At 40.3% G+C, this 5,858-nt stretch overlaps 1 pseudogene; it reads left to right on the forward strand.

Annotated features, from left to right (window-relative positions):
• The first annotated feature begins 2,564 nt into the window (after positions 1–2,564).
• Positions 2,565–4,347, forward strand: LOC149815538 (uncharacterized protein At1g32220, chloroplastic-like; annotated as a pseudogene).
• Positions 4,348–5,858: the final 1,511 nt, after the last annotated feature.

Consider the following 5,858-nt stretch of genomic DNA (forward strand, 5'->3'; position numbering starts at 1 on the left):
TTTTCTCTAGCTAATCCATTGTAAATTTGTGACGGATTATTTCTGTCACAAACTTTCGTCGTTAATTAATGTTTTTCTTGTAGTGTGTGTGTGTGTGTATATATATATATTGTACAATGAAATATCAAATGAGATTTTTATGATTTTTTTTCTTTAAATCTGATGATTCAGATGTGATCTACAAGCTTGATTTCAAAGAGATAGGCTTTTGAATCATCCAGTATTCACGTGAATAGGTTTTTATAGAGTTTAAAAAGTTAATGGCACAAAATCTTTGTAATTTTTCTACACTCAAAAATATCATTTTTTTAACGAAAGAAACATGATCCAAATGTTAATTTCTAGCCAAATCAATCATGCCAAGCACATTTATAGGATCAAATTTGTAAGAAGAAAAAAAGTGTCGAATGAGCCATTTCAACTTTATTCTATGTTTCATTTTTGCATGTTTTCAAAACAGACATACGCACCTATCCAATAAAAATCCTATTGTACACCATTTGTCTAAGACATGATGTAAAGACATGTACCAAGCCAAGCTAGGTGGGCTCGAGTCACCTAGATTGACTAGGGCACGACAGTGGGAGTCCCTTCCTCTCCCCACTTTTCCCCATGTACGTGGGAAGTAGGAGAGAGGAAGAAACTCCATTAAGAGGGCTCTCCCCCTTCCCACGTACTAAGTAATGGGGAAGAGGGAGAGCTCCTTCGTTAATGAGGGGTAAGTGGGGGATTGTAACCCCCACTCACTCATGGGTTATATAAACCCATGAGCAACCCTCTCCTCTATTAGTGCGAAAGAGAGAGAACTATGAGAGAGAGAGAGAGTAGGCAATGGTCAAACGCCATCCGGCAAGCGGTAAACCTCTCCCTTTTTCGTTGTTTCTTTTTGGTTTATGAGGGGGAAAGATAGACAGGCGCCGACAACCATGGTGGTTGTCGACCCGGTCGTCACAAGAGATGAGCCGACAACCACAAGGGTTGCCGACACCTATGGATAGAAAAGAACGTGAGTGACCCTCCGTCTCAAACCCAGTGAAGAAGTGTATGCAGGGTCAAGGGGGGAGCCCTGACCCAACCACCAGCAATTGGATGGTTGTCGGCGGCTTATTGCCAAATGAAAGAGGGGTTTGACTTGGTCTGGATTTGCCCATACCGAATCTAGTCAAGACAAGGGGAGAGACAGAGAGTTTCAACCTCAATCGAGACCGCCTCGGTCTGGGAACACCAAACCAAGTTGGGTTTGAGAGGATGCGAGTCAGAGAGTTTAAAAAACTCTCTATCTTGAGTGGTAAAAAAAAAAGCGAGAGCCTTGGATCGACTCGGTCTGGGTTCTAACTGGACCAAATCAGCCAAAGGCCCCCCAGTCTGGGTGTGAACCAAACCGGGTTGGTGGGGTCTGAACCCAAACCAGCTTGGTCTAGGTGAAACTCGGACCAAGTGCAAGAAAATATATATATATATATATATATATATAATAATAATAACAAAAATAAAAATAAAATAAAATAATGATTGTATATATAGAGGGGAAAAAACTGAGACAATGATGGTCTCGGTTTCCCATTGTGAACCAAATTTGGGTTTTGATCCAATTAGACCAAACCCAGAACAAATCTAGTTGAGATCCAGTGGACCAAACAGATTTGGTTCAGATTTTGTTTACCAATCCAAAATGGATTGATTTTGGATCCAATGGGACCAAACCAGATCGAAACAAGTTTAGATCTAATAGGACCAAACTTGAGTGGATTAAGTTTGAGTCGAGTTCAAACTCAAAACCAAATTGGATTGAGTGTGGGTTTGACCTTGTACTAAACCTAGAAGAAATCGAGTTTGGATCTAGTATGGGAATTTGAGACTAGATCACTACAAGAAAAATGCTAATTAATGACAAAAATTTGTGACAGAAATAATCAATCACAAATTTGCAACGGATTAGCTAGAGAAAACTAGTCGCCCGTAAATTTGAAATTAGTTACGGAATTAGTGATGAAAAAATTCTATCTCAAAATCCATCGCAAATTAAGCACAAATTGATGATAAAAAAATTCTTTCAGTAATCTATCACAAATTAGCGACGGATATCGCAACAGAAATTTTCCATAGTGAATCCATCACTAATTTGTGAAAGGCTCATTTAGGGCATGATCTCTCTCTCTTTTCCCTCCTCTCCCCTCCTTTCTCTTCGCAGCCTCCACACCACCAGCTCGCCGCAGTTCCTCGGCCTCTGCAACCAGCACGGCCTGTGGTCCAAATCTGATTACAACTCTGACGTCATAGTCGGCATCCTCGACACTAGGATCTGGCCGAAGCACCGGTCTTTCTCCGACCTCAACCTTGCTCTGGTGCCGACGCGATGGCGTGGTGCCTGCGAGCAGGGTCAGGCGTTCACGGTTGTGAACTGCAACCAGAAGATCTTTGACAGGCGGTTCTTCTCCAAGGAGTACGAGGCCACCGCCAGAGCCCTCAACGAGACTGCCAAGTTCCACTCGCCCCGTGACTCTGATGGCCATGGATCTCACATGGCATCGACGGTCATAGGCAGGTATATTTTTTAGGCAAACATGTCTTGCTACGTGGCCGAGATCGCAAAAGGCGTCGCTCCTAAGGCCCGCCTCGCTATCTACAAGGTTTGCTGGAAGTCCGGCTGCTTCGACTCTGATATCCTCGCGGCCTTTGACCAGGCCATCATCGACGACGTCAACGTGATCTCTGTCTCGATCTGCGGGGGCTCTGTCCCTTACTACCTCGACTGCATTGCCCTCGACTCCTTCGCGACTGCGGCCAAGGGTGTCTTCGTCGCCTCCTCTGCTGGGAACGAAGGGCCCACAGGGATGTCCATCACGAACCTCGCCCCCTGGATCACCACCATCAATGTCGGGATGATCGATCTGAACTTCCCCTCGTAGGTCACTCTCGGTAACGACAAGACGTTCGTCGGCGTCTCGCTCTACTCTGGCAAGCCCCTTTCCAGCAGCATGTACCCGCTCATCACCCACTGCTCATGGTTAGTGGTATTTAGACGATCTTCTTATGTAATTCTTTAAACAGGCTTGTGCTGGTAGCGATGATGGAAGTGACAGTGATGAAAATTGGAGTGAAGATTGAATTTCATGTGAATAGTGATACAACATACCATGAAGCTGCTCAGTCATGTATCTTGTTAAGGGATTGCCCTGATCTGTAAGTTAGCTCAAGCTGTGTTAAATATGTGAATAGGTCCCTCATATAATATAAGTTTGTTACATGCCGTGTTCACATTAATTATCTTCGTAGCAATTTTCTTGACACAGGTCACGCTAAATCAGATGCCGTGGTATCATGTAGGAGATGTGTTCTATGCGAGGTGGGATGAATCTCTGGGTGGCACCACAACTGTAGTTTCCACTCTTGGTGGTTTTGGAAGTGAGGAGCAAATGAAAAAGATAAATGGAGAGGCTAATGTTTTGGCTATAGATGCTGCAAAGAATTTTGGTGAGAATTTGCCTCTGCTTTACAGTATGTTTGCACACTGCAAAGTTAAATTACATGGTTTATGAATAATTTTTTCTGTTGTTAAAGTGGGGAAATCCCATGTGGAGGGTGTGTTTTCCATGCTGTAGTTTAGTAGAAGCACTGTCTTAATTTAGCAGTATTTTGGATGTCATGTATTCTGCTTCTCTGCTATATACAGGAAGAACTTAAAAGGTTTTATGACTTCAGTTTATGTGAGGTTCAATATGTTGTTTCATTTTTCTTAGTTCAAGTTGCTAAACCGATTATTAGCATTTTTCTCTTGCTTAATGTGCTTTTCTAAATCACTCATATATGCAACACTTGGCAACATGAGTTCCAAAGTTTATTTTAATCTCTGTTCATGACTACGACTTGCCTCCATTTCTGCTTTCATTTGGATACTTCACTGGGAAGAGTGAAATAGAGTCAGCAGTCCTCTCCAAGTACCCAAACACAGGTAATCTTCTCTGAACATTTTCTGTCTCTGATCTATACTCTGTATTTTTGTGATATCCCAATTATGATCTTTTTAACTGTACTGATTACGTAGATGCATGTTTATTCCTTAGGTGTCATATTGAGGCCAGGATTTATTTACGGGAAGCGAAGGGTAGATGGCTTTGAGATCCCCCTTGATCTAATTGGGGAACCTCTTGAGAAGTTCTTGCGCACTAGTGAAAATCTTACGAGGCCTTTAAACTCTCTGCCTGCTTCAGACCTCCTCTTAGCACCACTAGTGAGCGTTGATGATATTATTGCACTTGCAGTCATTAAGGCAATTACTGATGATGCTTCTTTGGTGTTTTTACTATTGAGCAAATCAAGGAAGCAGCTGCGACTGTGAGTGTATGAGCTTGTGTAAAATTTTTTCAACCTATTCTTCTTTTCAAGAGTCTCTCTTATGTAGATATCTACATTTTTTGTTGAATGGTAGATAGGCATGATATACAATTGGCCCTGTAGAAAAGAGCTCGACTGAATGTGATCATTTTTTTTTACTTGTTGAATTAAATTTGATATCTGGATCAGTGGATTGCGTGTTACCCATACTCAATAACATAATAATAGGATCTGGGCCCACCAAGTCAGATGCAATTGATAAATTTTTTACTTATAACTTGTTTGGTTAAATTTGTTTTGCCTATTTTGTATATATATTTTTTATGTGTTCTTTATCTATACACAACTTATATAATTTATACAATGAGATTTTTTTTTTCGATATTTATATTTCAAACAAATTTTTTAAATTTTTTTAAAATTTTTGTGACGGATATGTATCCGTCGCTAAAATTTAGCAAAAATTTAGGCATAAAATAGCAACACAATTTAACGACGGATATTATCTGTCAGTAAATTTTAGCGATGGATTTATATCTGTTGCAAAAACAAAATCAGTCATTATTTAGCGATGAATTATGGCATTCGCTAATCCCTCGCAATTTAGCGATGGAAGTAGCGACAAATCTTTTCTGTCGCTAATTAGCGACCAGGGAATTGCGATGAACGCTATCCATTGCTAATCCATTGCCAATCCGTCAGTAACAATTTTAGCGATGGATTAGAGGCAGATTAGCGACGGATAACGTCCATCGCTAATCCATGGAATTCTTGTAGTGGATCTCTATCCAATGAGAGATCCAAACTCGAAAAGATTTAGACTTGAATCCTGTGTAAGAAACCAGAGATTGGACTTCTGTCTAGTTTGAGATCCACATTAGGATGGATCTGTATTTGGAATCCAACTAGGAAGATTCAGCTTGGATTAAAGCTTGATCAGGTTGAGTCTGGGTTAGGTTTAATGTGAGGATAGGATTGAACCTAGCCCAGAATGGGTCTGGGTTAGGTTCGGTATTAAGTGGGTTCAGTTTAGGACAGAGCTTAGATCACGCTGGGTCTAGGCAAAGTTTAATGAATCCAAGATCTGTCAAATATGTGAAAAGATTGTTTTACCCTTATTATGCCAATTTAGTAAATCAGGCATAACTCTTTACTTCGATATCGAATTCAGGTGATTTTTAGACCTCTGAACTTCTCTTTTAGAGCAAAATCTATTGACATAGGGCAAGATGACAAACTTTGAGAATTTGATATCAGAATTGACAATGAGGCTTTGGGGTATTTTTATAATTTTATATAAGTAGGGACTTTAATGATATTTTAGTAATTATTGAGATTTTTGCTCATTTCAGATCAAGATTTGCAGGAAGACTAAGGTTGTTCCTTAGTTTGAGATTTAAGGGTTTCAAGCAAGTGAACATTTGCAAATTTCTTTCTAGATAAATAAGATACATACTCGTTCATATATGCATCTTGTTGTGTGATTTCATGTTTTATAATTATGTTGGTGAGTTTATGTTTTG

This window comes from Nuphar pumila, chromosome 15 (genome assembly GCF_984573655.1).
Source record: "Nuphar pumila chromosome 15, dmNupPumi1.hap1.1, whole genome shotgun sequence".
NCBI lineage: Eukaryota > Viridiplantae > Streptophyta > Magnoliopsida > Nymphaeales > Nymphaeaceae > Nuphar > Nuphar pumila.